The sequence below is a fragment of the Pterocles gutturalis genome, unplaced genomic scaffold (genome assembly GCF_000699245.1).
Source record: "Pterocles gutturalis isolate BGI_N339 unplaced genomic scaffold, ASM69924v1 scaffold48063, whole genome shotgun sequence".
NCBI lineage: Eukaryota > Metazoa > Chordata > Aves > Pterocliformes > Pteroclidae > Pterocles > Pterocles gutturalis.
The window spans coordinates 20,696-37,183 of record NW_010127437.1 but is presented as its reverse complement, the minus strand read 5'-3'; positions in this window follow the sequence as shown (position 1 = coordinate 37,183).

Here is a 16,488-nt window from a genome sequence, read left to right as displayed (position 1 = left end):
TACTTGTTCTCTTTAAGCTTTCAGTTCTTCTGGCCTTGAGTGTCTCAAAATGGTGCCTTCAGAAGTGCTCAGGGAGGAGACAGTTTAGGCTGATTGTGCTCTATTATCCACACACAGAGTGTGGAGTCAAAGCTGGGTGCTTTGCATTGCTTGAATAACCTGCAGGATTGTGGGGTTTTTTTTGCCTCTGAGATCTTCTCCTCCCCCTCTGTCTGTGGGGTTCTTACAAGAGTGGAACTCACATGGCCCTTGGACAGCTTCGGAAATTAGTGTCCTAAGTAATTCAAGTAATAATAATAAAATAATAAACAAGTAAAAATAATAAAAAGTATTTCAACAGGTCATCACTTATTCCTGGGCACTGCCCATCTTGTAGACTAACTGAGGCAAAGTGGTGCTCTTGCAGCCTACTACTTCTTTTCCTTCAGCCTGGGTGACTCAGGTTCTGGCATACACCCTGCAAGTGGATCTGGCAATTGCCTTAGTTGCCAGAAGTCAAATGGCAGGTGACACACAAAACTGTGAACCTCTCTTACTTGTCCTAATGTGGGCTGGTTACCTTCTGTTTCAGCTGCAGCTGGCTGCATTAAAGTAATTGTACAAGTTTTACCTTTCTCTGGTGTGACATAGCAATGTGCAAGATATGACACACAAGTTGTGTTGGGTTTCCCCCCACCAACTGTAAATGAGGTCAGGAAGTGTAAATGACAAGTTTTCAGCACATTTGGGCAGATGTCTCATCATCTGAGCCATCCAGACGAATCCAAAATTTGTGCCTTTGTCGTTCTTGCTGCAGCTCTCAAATGTCAGTCCCAGAAGGACCCTGCCGCAGGGGAGGTGGGGAGCTGACGACTGTAACGGATGGTGTGTCAGTTCAGAGAGGTGGTTGGGTGGATGGAGGCTGTTCCCAACCATCAGCCTGCGGTCTGCAAATCAGGCAGGACTGCAGGCCTGATTGCTGAGAGCCCAAGCTGCAAAGGGCTGTCACAGCTCCCTGGATACATCTCATGGCCAATGATTTGACTGCTATGAGCAATGCATTCTAATGATTAACTTTTGGAGGGTATCTCAAAGCTCATTCTTCAGGAATAAAGTAACCCAGACCAGGAGGCACAGGAGGAGACAAACAGAGCAGCCAGAGAACATAATTTCTGAGCATCTCCTTGCCACTTTTACTAATCTGTGGATGCACCTGGAATCACCTATCCTCTGAAACATGCTGTTGTGGTAAATGGATACCCACTCTGCTCAGACTCGGTGGCTCCTGTGCACCTGTAGCCACAGAGCCCGCCACACAGCAGCTCTGAACACCACCCTACCTAAGCTAAATAAGCCTGGGATTAAATGTCCATCCTTTACTGACCTTATTGTGTGGGGTTTTTTTATTTAATCAGCATGTTTTTTCCTTTGAGACCTGGTAGAGCAATCTCTCTGCAGTTTCCATAGGGAGCTTGCTGCTCCTGGTGACTGTCGGGCAGGTCAGCAAACAAGTCCGTCATCTGTGTCCCTGAGCTGTGGGCCCAGCTGAAAGAGATATGAAATTGGTTGTTAGCTGCAACCATTCTATCTGCTTAGCAGTCTCAATGAGGGGCCTTAAGCAAATCTTACCCCTGAAGGAGGTTTCCAGATACCCATGGTGGAACAGCCATGCCTCTGCACTGCCCTATTTCTCAGCAAACAGCTGGACCTTCTGGTGCTCTGCAAGTCCTGATGCTCATACGCAGTTGCAAAAATAATCTCTTTGCCTTCCCCTCCACCCATTTCCCATTCTTTCTCTATGCCTGAGCTCTCCTTTGGTGCTTCCCACTCACCACTTTTCTCTAAACCTAATGCTGCATCTCCATCTGCTCGCTCCAGCTGCAGCTGGCAGACTAACCAGCTCCCCAGCTCTCCTCCCTCCCTTCTTGCCTTCCTTGCCCAGGTGTGTGGAGGTGCTTCTCTGCTCTGAGGCTTGCTGAAAACACCCTCCTGAAGAAAGAAGGACAGAGAGAGTGCATACCGGCAGGAGGGTTCCCCTCCACAGTTTCATCTGTTGACGTACAGGAGAGGAAAATCTCAGTTCAGTGAGATAGTGTACTGACCGACAACCACAGCCGTAGTGGAGAGGCACCGCCTAACATGTGAGCACCGTGAGCCCACAGCGTCAGCATAGCCTCGCTGTCCTGTGCTGGGCAGGACTGGGGTAAAGCCACAGCAAGAATGTGACCTTAAACAATGTGTGGGCTTTGTGGACAAGCCCCCCACCTTCAAGGAGCTCTTGGATCTCACTTCTCTTTGGGGTTCATGTTTAGCATGCTTAAATGGGGGAGAAAATGAAGGAAAATCCCAGAGAGACAATTACACAAAATTGAGACTAATGTAAAAAAACTTTGGGGTACTACATGAGCACAGGGAGACTTGTAACTATTCCCCAAGACACACTTCAGAAAATCGTGCAATTTGAAGGTCATTGAGAAAGCACAAAAAAAGGTGCCAGATTGCCTCTGCTGTCTTGCCACAGGGCAAGGCTCTGCAGTGTCTGCAGTTGGAGATTAAGCAAGAGTTGACTGGGGAGGAATGTATTCCAGTCTTTCTCTCCTCTCTGTAGACTTTTGGGAAAGATGGGGATTTAACTCCAGGTGCTGGCCAGCTGGGCTGATCTCAGGAGATTAACAATTCTCCCTCCTCACCTATAATATCTCTCTTTCACGGCTTGGCTATTTTTAGTGGGTGGTGGACAAAACACTTTCTTACTTACTATTCTAAAGTCTCTTTCCAGACCGCCTGAGATCATGCACTGTGGATAAGATAGACGCAAGCCAAAACCCAGCTGTGCAAATGATGCTGTCTCATTAAATAATTTAACATCTTTAACCCTCAATATCCCCTTGGATCACCCTGTGCCTTTCTGAAGGTGCTGGAGTCCCACTGATCACCAATTCTGGAGATTTTAAGGGATACTCTTGCCCATGGGCCGCTGTTTGGGAACAGCCACATGTCCTTTCCAGTGCCTGCGTACCTATGGCTCTGGCAGCATGACTCATGACCGGCCTTTCCCGATGCCTTACCAGTTAATCCTTTCAGTTTTCTTTAAATGAGGCATGGGGCAAAAGTGACTCATTATTTTCTGGAAATGACAGATCTGCAAGACGTGGCCCAGGGGATTGTCCGCCTTGTGCCACGCAGCTGGGATCGATGTACAGCTGCCTCTTGCCCTCGCTCCTTTTCCCTTCTACTTTCAAAATTAGCATTGCTACTTTCCTTTTGCAGACAAAAGCAGGAGAGAGTTTCTAGTGTCTTCTGTTACCTTTATGTGAAGTGAATGTGCTGGGCTAGAAAGAGAAATTGCTTGAAGCAAAGAATTAGCTACATGTCAAACTGTGTGCTGGCGTTGCTTTATTAAAACCACACACTTTGATTCCTCACTACATGGACCGGCTTAGCAAGAAGCTGTGGGAAGGTAAGTCCCTCCCTCTTGAACAGACCTTTTGTTACAGCTGGGCACTGCGGTGCTGGCAGCCAGGCGGGTGCATCACTTCTAGCCCTCGTGCTGCTTCTGACTGCTTCATGGCACTGCAGCAGACTCATCGCCTCCTGGGAGCAGGCATGCTGCTGCAAAGTGTGTCCGTCTGGCTGGGAACTGTTAAATTGCTGGAGCATGACCTTTTGGTGAGCTTGTTCTCCCAAAGTATCTGCCAAATTAAAACCATGTGGGGTCTTCTGCAAAGCTGCTGCTCCACTCCAACCGTCCTTGGGGTCTGCATTAGCACTGGTGTTAGTCCTGCCTAAACTTCCCTGGGTGCAGCAGGGCTGTCTTTGCTATCAGGGCACACAGGGAGAACTTCAGGGGTCTTTGCCCTGCTGCCATGTAACAGGAAGGGTCTAGCTGCATTTCTGAGCTTTTGAGGCTGTGAGCTCAGGAGAGGGAAGAAAAAAAGAAAGAAAAAAGAATGGGGAACTTTAATTTGCGCCTGCTACTTGAGCACTACTACATCAGGACTCATCCAAAGGGAGCACAGGGTATCCAGCCAAACTGAGCACCCTGCCAAGAGAGTCCCAGGAAGGATGGACCTGCAGCTGCCTTAATTGGACAGGCTGTGCACAAGGGTCCTGAGCCCACTCGTGCCCACCAGCTGACCATGTACGCTCTCCATCATCCTCTCCTCCACCCCCCCACAGTATCCTGTTCTTGACGGAGGGAAGGACCGCACTGGTCAGCTCCTCTTCCCAACGGCTGAGCACTAGGAACAATGAAGTGGAGTCTGTAGCTGAAGATGACAGTTCTGTAAGTGAGGGACCCAAGGAGCTGTAGGAGTTTGGGGGACACTCACCAGCAGCATTTTGCCGAGACGAGGAGAGCCAGGCAGCCTTCCAGACTATTTCAGGCACAACACACCTCATGGTCCACAACTAGTAATTTTATCTAGTTTGCACATCCTCATGGGAATACAGCCCAATGGAATAAAACTACACATATAATTAAATGCAGCCCTCCCAAGTGACAACTCTGCATGCAGGGCACCTACAGGTGGGTGCAAAAGTGCGACCCGAAGACTCCACTTGTCCAGGCTTGCAGCAGACCAGAGTTGCAACAAACTGAGACACAAGGGCTTGACATTTACCCAAAGGTCCATGGAACACAGGCCTGATGTCTGCCCCTGCTCTTTGCCTCCTGGTGCTTACTGCTGCGCTGGGAATGGCTGGCACACTCTCCTGCAAGGCTGTGTTTGTTGCGAAGACTCCAGTTGGGTTTGACAGCCTGGACATCTCTGTCCCTGAGTTGTCTCGTCTTCCTCCATGTTTGCCAGCACCAGGGAAGGAAGCCACGCAGGAGATCAGTGCGAACAACGCCCCTGCCCTTGTGACTTCGTATCTGTTTGAACACTGCAGGGTGTGGGTGGAGTAAGCACCATGTTCAAGTCACTGAAGTGAGAACCTGGGCAAATAGGAGTGAGGTAGCGTCTGAGACTGCAAAGCAAATATTTGCCTGTAACACACTTTGGCAGATAACTGAAAGGCAGCCAGCAAAGGGTGGAGAAGTCCAGTGGAGACAAGGCGCTGCTTGTTTGCTCAGCCACACAGAGGACCTAAATGCAAAGCCAGGGCCATCGGGGCCTCTTGGGAAGCTGTAAAAGCTGAAAAACAGGAGTGGGCCAGTCATCGCCAGTCTACACGTGCCTAAATGCCTGCTGAGCACAAGTGTGAACATAATCTTAGGGGTGGCTCACCTGCCTCAGCTCTGCTGACTTGTACCTCTGAGAAGCAGCTTTCTGTGCAGGGAGAGGGAGGGAAAAGACCTTCCTTTGCCATCTCTCTTTCTCCAGGTCTGCAGCAGGATCTGCCCATTGCTGAGCTCCAGTGGAGGATGTTGGTGGGAGGCACGAGCTCCTGCCCCCATCTGGAGCCTCCAGACCTACTGTTTGCTTACTGCATGGCCAAACAAACTGCATTTACCTCCTGCTGGGTCTGTGGCATTGGGTATTTCATGATCCACCCAGCTGAGAACCTTTCTGCTACCTGGTGAAGTGCAAGAGCAGATAGTACATCACCACCCTGCTTGTGTTCAGCACCCACTCCCCAAAAAAAAAATCCCCACTGGGCTAAGCAGACTTAGACCCCCTTTATGTTCAAGAGATCAGATTAAAAAGCCAGAAAATAGTATTTTGTGGTGCCTTTTTCTGAGCAATAGCGAAACTCAAGAGTCTATCCGGATCAGCAATGTTTAAGTTGGGGTGAGGGGGTGACAGTCTTCTTTTTTTGTACCTGGTTTGACTGTTTACAAAACCTGTGTGTATCCTGCTTCCTCTGATAGATTTGGTAGCACAGGGGGGGCTTCATCCTGGTGGTAACATCTGTCTTGGCCCCAGAAGTTGGTGTCTTGATGTGACTGTGTCCATGTGGCCACAAGCACTGGGAACCACTGGAGCAAGGAGCCTGGCTGCGGGCCAGGCAAGGGGCACAAGCGCATCCTTGTGTTTCAAACTGCCCCTCTCCCAAAAGATTTCACAGGGTTTCTCCTCCGTTTTCTCCCAGTCGTGCTTTTCGCTGTGAAAATCCATATTGAGTTAGACACCACCTTCATGTTCAGGGGTGAAAAGCTGTTGATGTACAGCTGTACCCCCGGAGGGAAGCCTCCTGGCCCCTCTGTAAATGTAGAGAGGCTGGATGATGCACTCAAACACCTGAAAAGCAACAGAAATAGTCACTCATGTCCCCAAGGGATAGTTCACCCTTTGTCGATGGACTAGGTCATGTTTCTGCCCTGCAGTAACTGCTGGGGGTAGGTGGAGACCACGGCGTGGGGAGCTCCCCATGAGGTCCAGCCACCATGACCAGCCCTGCTCCCTGCATTGTTGCCTTTCTCCCCAACTCTGGACTGCACACAGGCCACAGCAGCACAGGCTCTGCCCCCGGGCAAAAAGCCTGCCCATGGAATCGAATACCCCTCAGGGAGCTCTCGGGGGAGGAGGGGCTGTTGGTACTGTGGGGAAGGAGACCATTTTCTCAACCAAGCAGTGCTTTTTACAGGGTAATGCAAAGGTTTTTTATCTGTGTTCCTTCGCACTCCCTTGTTGTCCCAAATCTATTGCAAGCTGCAAACACGATACCGGGTTCTGGGAAACTGGGGGTCCAAAGTTGGTGAGACTGTCGGGCCATTCGATGCAGCTCCCTGGCTGACAGCAGCACGCACTTCAGAAAAGAGTAAGGCAGGATAAAAGATCTTCCTCCATCCACTGCCAATGAGCATTTGTGAACTTTCAGAGGGAGAGGTTGCTCTGGGGCATCCACATTTAACAGTTCTCATGGAACTTGTGCCACAGATTTGTTTAGAAGCTTTTGGAAACAGTAAAAACTCCTGACATTGCCAGCTCTGGCAGCAGAAGTTAACTGCATCTTGTGAAGCAGCTCATCCTTTTTTCTGAGTTTAGGACCTCTGATAACTCCATGGGGTGTCACCCACAGCTGGTGGCATGAGAAGCAGTGAATAGTGGTTTTCAGGTTAAGAGTTCTAGTACCTTTGCTGTCTCCTGGCACAGAGCTATTCCGTAGTTCCAGGTCCTCAGAGTCTGTCCTGATCTGTCACTGCACCCATCTTAAGATGAGATCGGAACCAGGCAGAGGGCTCACAGTGCAGACACACCGGATAATTAATTAATTACCTTTATTCCCTTCCTTGTAATTCTCCACCATTTAATTCCTTTTATGACCACTACTGAGCACACTGAACCATTCACAGCACCTCCTGGGTCTCTTCCTGAGTGGCAACAGCTGACCTGGAGCCCATCGGTCTGCAGTCATGGCAAGGGTTGCTGTTGCCCAATGCACACTACTTCATCAAAGCTGAGTTTCATCTGCCACTTTCTTCCCCAATTACTTTGACATTGTGGAAGCCTTCTGCAGTGTCAAAGAGATACAGCTTACTAGATTCCTGTCTGCCAAGTAAACCTTGAAAACATAAGGGAGCAGAATCCCTCAGTTTGCAACAAGTCTGAAATAAGACCATAAGGGTACATCTTACCCTGTCCTCAAGGCAGCCACTGGTGCTACTTGTCAGAAAAACAGAGAGGGAGGATCGTTATGCAGAGATCTACCCCATCCACCCTTGTTTGAGCTGTTTTCCTTTCAGGGCAGCCTTTGGAGCTGGTTATGCCTTTGGAAAGCCCAAGGCTGCTCCAAACCCTGGATTGCACTTCAGCACCCAGTGTTGTTGCTGGGGAATGGTGACTTTCCCCACAGCAGATGGAGCACTCATGTGACACTCTGTACACTATGTATCATCTATTTACATATTTTTTTTTACATTAGCAACAGATGGCTTGGCATAATTATTTTTTTTTAATTGGGGGAAAATGTATCTAAAACTTCACACATTTTCTGGAGCTTATGGTTTTTACTTTTACAGCACCGCTGCTGAGGTCTTTAGTGAAAGGACCTCCCTCACCCTTACATTGCCTTCTGTGATGGGGTTTCACACTAAAGATGCAGGTAGAGAATAGCAGTGAGCAAGCAAAAACTCTCCCAACCATGCAAGGGGGAGAGGAAGAGCCAGCTCTGAAGACAGACAAAAGGGAGAAAAAATGGACTTAGGGGCAGTAGTAAAAGGGGAGGGGAAGAAGAGAAGCATTAGTGCTGACAAACCCTACCTTCATAAACTCAAGTCCTACAAAAGCATAAGCATGATTCAGAAATATAAAACTTATCAAAACATGAGTTCAACAATTGGTTTCTTCTTATTCCTGTTTTGGCATTGAGGCTGTAGGCACTGGGTCCCTGCTATCAATTTTTTCTCAGGAAATATAAGGCTCTGTGGGGAAGAGGGTTAATGTAAACCAGGACTTTCTCATGCTCATGTGACTCCCAAAGCTGGGGCTGTAAGCAAGCTGCCAGCTTGGTTTCACTTAGCAGTGCTGATGCTGTCAGAAGAATAGAAGAGGTGCTCATTAAGGCCATGGGAAGAGATACAGGATAGACCAAGACCAGCCAAGGTACTGAAATCTCTTTATCAGACTACATTTGCCTGTAAAAAAAAATAAATCTTTGAATGTCTGGGGATGGAAAACATCTCCGAAATTGCCAGATGCAAGCATCATCCTTGTGCACAGCGTCATGCCTTGCACACTGGCAATGTGCAAGGCTACTGCCATCTGTTGGGAGGTGGCTAGGGCTTGATGGAAGATGTCTGTCAGAGGAGGACACAAGAAGGCTGTTGGGACACAGGGGGTTTAATCTGCATCCTTAGGGCAAAGGGCCATATTGGAGGGAAAGGAGCCCTCCATGGGACAGTGCATCAGCCCACAACCTCATCGATGCTGCAGTGCTGTCTGTAGGCAAGTGTCTGATCTGCCTTGTTCCAACAGGAAGGACAGCTTTGGGTGGAAAATATTTTTGATTGCAGCAGTCCCTGTGAAACACCTCTTGGAGACTTTGCACACAGGCAATACCAAAATCTGCAGGCAGAGCTCTGGGCAAAGGCTGCAGGACTCCTCAGTGACCAATGGACCAGTGGGCGCTGTGCTTGTAAGTAGGTCTTTCCCAGCTCAAGCATGTACAGCTGCTGTCTAAGATGTCATTCTTTTGCTAGATTATTTTGACCCATGGACTTTTGCTGCAGTAAATCAGATGATGTGCCTGCTGGTTCTTGCTTGGTGTTTCTTAGCAAGCAAACATGGTATGGTGGGTGGATGCAAAGCTAGTTTACATTTTTACGCTAGTTTTACTCCTCTGTAAATCCTACTCAGTAATGACTAATCCTCAAGTTGATTCCCCTTTCCCATTCGGATTATTTTATTTTCACTAGATTTTGGTACTTAATAAAGTTTAACCATTTAGGGTCTACCTGTTGTGATTTTTCACATGCTATAAGGAAAAGTGGCTGACTCTAAGGCAGTGCCCCAATACTGCTTATATGTAGGAGCAAATCACAAGTTTATGGTAAAAGCAAAGGCAGTGAGGATTATAGGACGCAGCCCCTCCAGGAAAGCATAAATAGTTAAGAAAAATACACAGAAAGAGCAGATTGCAAAAGAAACTATGGAAAATGCCTACAAGGAGCCAGGTGGAACACCAAGACCAGGTGCACAACCCTGAGGAACCCACCCATGCTGGGTCTATTTGTGAAACTTCCCATAGTGGCAGGGATAGCTTGGGCCATGCAGCCTCTGCTTAGCTGCCATCATCTTTGCCAGGAACAACAGTACCCAGGAGTGACTCCCTTGTCCAAAGCAAGGAGAACACAAGCAAGCTGATGCTATGCTTCTTTGTGAAGGGTTATACAACTAATTAATTCCCACTAGGCTCAGGTCACTCTGTCTGCAGCAGCTTAAAGAAAGGCAGCAGCGGACACCCTGAGAAGCCAGGTGGCTCTCAAAAAAGCTGGAGAGCCCTGCAGCCATGCCAAGGAGCCCAGCATGAGAAGACTCACCCGCCTAGCAACCCCAGTGACTTGCAGGGGTGCTGGGCCAGCTGCCACCTCCAGGTCAGCCCTGGCCCTAGGGATCAGCTTGCCTCTCTGGCTTGCAGTGAAGCTGCTCGGCAGCACTGAGGGTGCAGCAAGGCAGGTTTTGCCTTGCTGCGGCTCCTTTCCATCAGCTTGCCCATGCTGGGACCCACTGCCTAGGCTGCAGCTGCACTCTGGCCTTATTTTTTGGCTCTCTCACACTCCTCATAGGATCAACATGGGCCTGTGGTAGGATCTGATCTCACTGCCCTTTGCAAGGCAGCATTCCTTACTGGGGGCGGTTCTTTTAGGCATTTCTCAGCAGGCAGGTGGTTCCCTGGCTCTCTCTGTTGCTCTCTGTCCTCCAAAGGGTAAAGATCTGCTTACATCCTTCTCCCGTTCCTGGCAATGAAACATCAACAATTATCTCCTGGCTTATGAGGAGGTGTTTCAGCTATTCCCTACAACTCTCTGCCCCAGATCTCATGTGGTGTCCACAGTGACCCTGCAGGTCAGTGAGGCACTCAGTGGGGGCAGCAGCCCACCGCACAGCAGCCCACCACAGAGCAGGAGGTATGGCAGGAAAGGTCTGCTTGGGCTGGGCTAGCATGGCTACTTCTGCTGCTGATCTAACATCTAAAATTACTGCTATCAATCACAAATTTTTCTGAGCAAGGTGAAATGAATCAACAGTAAAGCTCTGAATCAAGGTAAGGGTTTGCCTAGCAGCCCAGAACAGGAGGCTTATGGGGTTTCCAGAGAAGTAGCTTTGCTGACACCATGTCGTCAGTCTTTGTGGTCTTCATCATGTGTCTTGTATGTTTTTTTCTAGGTCTTTTGCAGTTGCACTATGATTACTGAGTTCTTTCTTCTTCTCTTCATACTGAGACAATCCTTGCTCGTGCAAGCTGTGAACAAAACTATGAGAACAAAAGCCTCAGGGGCTCAGAATAACTGTATGTAAATAAAGGGTAGCACCACAGAGATTATTTTCAGAGCAATGCCTTGTTTTTCATCAAGAAAAGACTTGCACCGGACAACCTCAGTGACAGAGAAAACCAGTCTCTCCAGACGTGACTGAAACTGTACGCAATAGCTCCTTTGTACATCGGCTCTTCTCCAGTCTCCTGGGTGCAAATACAGCCCTGCCTAACTGGAGGTTTGCTTTGATGCTGTGCTTCCTCTGGTCTTTGTTCTCCACTTGCAGTTATCAAACCAGGAGGTGTGGCTGAGGGATGTTACAGGCATAAGCCAAAAGGTCACTGGACTTGAGGTCCTTCATCCTTCTTGGGCAAAGGCAGCAGACCCAGAGCACCCATCTCCTTGAGTGAGGAGGAGGCAGAACCATGGGGCTGTACTGAACTGTCTTCTTCAGGTTGCTACGTGAGGAATGTAACCGTGCAAGAGAGCTGAGTGGTTGGCTGGAAGGGATATTCAGGGGTAAGATATAAACTGCTGTGGTATATGACCAGAGGGCTGGAGCACCTCTTCTATGAGGAAAGGTTGAGGGAACTGGGCTTGTTCAGCTTGGAGAAGAGAAGGCTCCGGGGAGACCTCATTGCAGCCTTCCAGTACTTGAAGGGAGCGTATAAACAGGAGGGGGAGCAACTGTTTACAGGGGTTGGTAGTGCCAGGATGAGTGGGAATGCTTTTAAACTATGAGAGGGGAGATTTAGGTTAGATACTAGGAGGAAATTTTTCACTCAGAGGGTGGTGAGGCAGTGGCCCAGGTTGCCCAGAGAAGCTGTGGATGCCCCATCCCTGGAGGCATTCAAGGCCAGGCTGGATGGGGCCCTGGGCAGCCTGCTCTATTGGTTGGCAACCCTGCCCACAGCAGGGGGGTTGAAACTAGATGATCTTTAAAGTCCTTTTCAACCCAGGCCATTCTGTGATTCTATGATTCTGTGAGCAAGTGCTTCATCAAAATTTGCTTTGTGTTCTTTACTGTGGTCCTTATGTACCGCAATAATAAAGTGTGAGGGAAATGAACAAAACTACAAAAACCTGCAAGGAAAAGAGAAATGAGACTAGTGCAGCTTCAGGATAATTGGTTGGGTGCTGAAGAGCTTAGATGGGATGAAAATATAAACCATGAACTGTCATAAACCAGCTCACTAATGAGGCATATTATAAGAGTTATTTTGAGTCAACCTGCATTTAATTGAATACCGTGATCCTCCTTAGAGCCTAGGCACAAAGGCAACAGCATCAGCTAACACCAACCCCTGACACCCATATGGCAAAGAAGGCAAGAAAGACAAAAGTGTGACCTTCTGCTTTGGAGAGCAGCAGACACATCCCATGGGATGATGGGAGGCCTCTCCCTGAAAAAGGTGATTTACTCAGGAGTGCTTGCACTGCCCTCTGTAAAGTGTGGCATGGGTTATTTTCAGGTACTGCTGCGTCCCCATCTTGGTAAAAGAAGAAATAAGTTTCTAGAATTAAGGCAGAAAGGGGGAGGGGGAAGAAAACAATTACTGACTCTGAAGCACAACATATGCTAGCATGAAGCTGAACAGCTTTTCCACAACAAATTCTAGCCAAGCTATTAGTAACACCTGATACACCCATGGTTCCCCATCAGTTACCTGCCAGCAATGAGCAATTGACTTAATATTATCAATTATGTTCCTTTCCCCTCTCCTTCCCTCCCACTAATTAAGCATCTGTTAATCATGAGAAATAATTCTCTTCTTGGAAAATATGGGACAAAAAATGAGTTTTTGTAATAAAATGGAATGTTATTGTAAATAATCATTAAGGTGTCCTGAAATAAGGTGGAGCCATATCGTTACCCCAGGGATTTTAAGCACTACTATTTAGCAAAACTCCTGGGGAAAGGTAAGCTGATCAGGTCTGCTCTGTATCAGAAGCACCAGCAGCAAGACAGACTTGGTAGATAAGGACTTCTCTGGTCCCATGTGTGTTCAGGCCCAGAACCGCAGTCTTGAAAGCCAAGACCTTTCATTCACCTGTCCCTTCCCCAGGCAGGACTAGCTGTGCAGAAGCCAGTCCCCACAGATGTGCCTGCCTTCAAAAGCCTCCCAGCAGAGGTTCCACCAATTCCCAAGACAATATCCTCTCCTGATTCACTTCAGCAAGCTTCTTTTAATCTAAGTCTCATTTGCTGCAATTCAAGCTCACTGCTACTTCCTCCAGTCATACCTGACGCAGAGAATAGCATCCCCTTTTAATGTATTTAGACTCATGTCTTCCTCAGCCTACCCTATAGGCAAAATATCAGTCTCTCCAATCTTTCCTCTTGGATGTTTTTTCTAGAGTTTTCATCATTCTTGTGCCTTTTACCTATTATTAGCACAAAAGAAGCAAGATAAGATATTTAGATGTCCTCGTACATGGCCATACAGTACCAATAAGAGTATATCACACAATTAGGAATTTTCTTTAAGAGCACCCTTTTTGTTCTGCCACACCCTTTGATTTAATCCACTCAACAGAGCAGCCCTAGCACTTGCCATGAAAGTTGCAATTGAAGTACCCGTGGCAAGATCTGAGATTACCTAGGCACAAATTACCAGCACAAGAAAGACCTGGAGCTTTTGGAGCGGGTCCAGAGGAGGGCCACAAAGATGATCAGGGGGCTGGAGCACCTCTCCTATGAAGAAAGGTTAAGGGAACTGGGCTTGTTCAGCTTGGAGAAGAGAAGGCTCTGGGGAGACCTTCTAGTACGTGAAGGGAGCTTATAAACAGGAGGGGGAGCGATTATTTACAGGGGTTGATAGGGACAGGATGACGGGGAATGGTTTTAAACTAAGAGAGGGGAGATTTAGGTTCCATATTATGCAGAAACTTTGCACACTGAGGGTGGTGAGGCACTGGAACAGGTTGCCCAGAGAAGTTGTGGATGCCCCCTCCCTGAAGGCATTCAAGGCCAAGCTGGATGGGGCCCTGGGCAGCCTGCTCTGGTGACTGGCAACCCTGCCCACAGCAGGGGAGTTAAAACTAGATGATCTTTAAGGTCCTTTTCAACCCAGGCCATTCTGTGATTCTGTGAATTAGATGTATTATGACAGATTGTTATGTGGATCCTGAAGTGACAAACATCTGACATAAGGCAACATGTTACAGAGCGGAGGCATACAAGACTGAATCCAAGTCATAGTATAGGGAACTCAACTCTAACCTTGTGCTTGCCTCAGTTTGTAGTACTAATTATTTAGTTTATTACTTGGATTGCTTTCTCACTCCCTGGGTGAACAGAATCCTGCTTTACAGAAAGCACCTCTGCTTACCACAGTGTCTAGTGATGTTATGTGCTGTGCACGTGGGAACAGCAGCTGCAGCCCTATCTCTGCCCTGAACATCCTCTGAGCAGAGGGAGTCATAGAGGGAATGACATCTAGCAGCTTCTTCCCCAGGTCAAAACTCCAGTGCCCAAAACAGGGAAGAAGGCAACCCACTGGGATGCTACATCCAAAGTCTCAGGGATAATGAGACTTACTGCTCTGTTTCCTTGGAACAAATGCCCATGTGGCTTCCAGTATTGGTGACTTAATGGGCAGTTGCCTGTTTGGTTGGAAGTTGGAAGCAGAAAACCTACCTAAAACTGCAACTGTACAATAGACCTTCTAAAACAGCTATCTACACTCGCAGCTGTGGTGGAAGAACTCTCGAGTGTTTAGCTGAGCTTCCCACAGAAAGTAAGAGGGATCAGATGGAAGGACAAGTGTATATCCATCAAACTTTCAACCTGATTTAATAGCTTCTTACCAAATACATAATTACATGTTTTTCCATAAACACTGGAACTGTGTACCAAAGCAGACTACAAAATCCACCTCCAAGTCCAGGAGACATGGCCCAACTTGGCCCTGAATGCCCCAGCTAAGACTTGTTGGACATTTCATAGCAGAATGGATCATGTCTTCCTGATGCCCAGAGGCCTTTCATGGCATGAATCAGTAAGAGCACAGGATTGCAGCACAGGCCAGTCAAACACAGCTCTTCTCTGCCCCATGCCAACTTTCATCCTTTCTGTAAACATACAGAGACTATTTGCTGTTTCCTTCAATTTACTTCACTAACTGGATTCTCACTCACCTGCTTTATGCTTTTATTTGCTTGAAGGATTGCTATGTGCTAATCAATCAGCTGTACTGGTTTATCATCCTGAAAGCTTAGTGCCATGGATCTGAAGGCACTGCTCGGACTGCTCAGGGAAAAGGCATCTAATGTAAAATATACTTTTGGGACTAGGATCTTAGAAATGTTGTAATCCTTACAATGGCAAAAATAAAGATAAAAACCACTGAGTTATCTCTCAACATCCTGTCCACAGACATGAGGATAAGAATCAATCAAGACTGCAGAAGAGCTACTGAAAACTTTAGCCCAGGGAAGGGGGAAAAGCAGGAATAAAACCGTTTCCCACCCGCAAGGCCAATAAAATAAATCAAGAGACTCTTTAATAGCAATTTATTATCATTAAAAGTAACAACAAGTAGGTTTAAATCCTTTTGTCTTAAAAATCTAGTGTAACACACAGGTCACTGCTATAGTTCTATGAAACCTATGGCAAAACTGTATCCCCAAATCACACCATTCTGCCTCATCCTCAGAGACGTCAATGGCGTGGGAAACAACACAGAAGCACATCGCTCTATACAGCACTTGTCATAAGCATGATCATTAGGCCTCAAGATCTACAAGTTATTCTGCAAGAGCTATTAAGTATAACATTAATTTCCCCCTTTTTCATATTGCTGGAACAATCAAATATTTCACACAGTTTTGGTGAAGCTGTAAGAATCTTTTAAGAACTATATTTTTTCCCTGTATCTCTTCTTTGCTGCTAAAGTTTTCCTTTTTTTTTTTTTCTTTTTCTTTTTCCCCCCCTTAGTGACACAGCCGCCCCATTCCAGGAGACAAAACTGCAGTGATGATTGCAGTCACCCTCCACACAGCATCATGTATTTCCTTCACATTCTGAAGCCAGTGCTCAGCTCTAGCACTTAACATTGATGCCAGAACAACTTGGCAGCATGCAGTTCAGGAATACTGAAAGTTCATGTATCATGTATAATCTCCAGCTTCTTGGGAGTTCTAGAGCTTAAATTAAGCTCAAGCTAAGTACCCAAGATAGCTAATTTACAGCTAGTTCAGATTTGTGTAAAGGAGCAGCAGCCAAACGCTGCAGGACAGATGCATCTTCACATTACAGCTGTTCACAAAAAGGCCTGAGCAAGTCATAATACTGTTCACTAGTGGCTTACAGGACCAAAAAGAAGTCTCCACAAGTGAGCATGCATATAGTTGAAAAGGAAGGATGGTCCTAATTCTGTCAAGCATTTAATGTGTTCAATTTAAGCTTACAGTGTTACTCAATATTCAAAAGTAAGTAGAAGCCTCTGAGTGAAACCTTTCTGGCTAGCAGCTTTGCAGTGAAGGAAGAATCAGAACACAGTCAAACTTCATATAGCTACTCAGATGTGGCTTGTATATAATTTCAGGTAAACAAGACAGTCTGTTCTTCAGGAACAGACCCCTTAGAAGGATATTTCTGCATGAACTTCACAGTATCATGTGGAATTGGGGAGCTCAATTAAAACAAA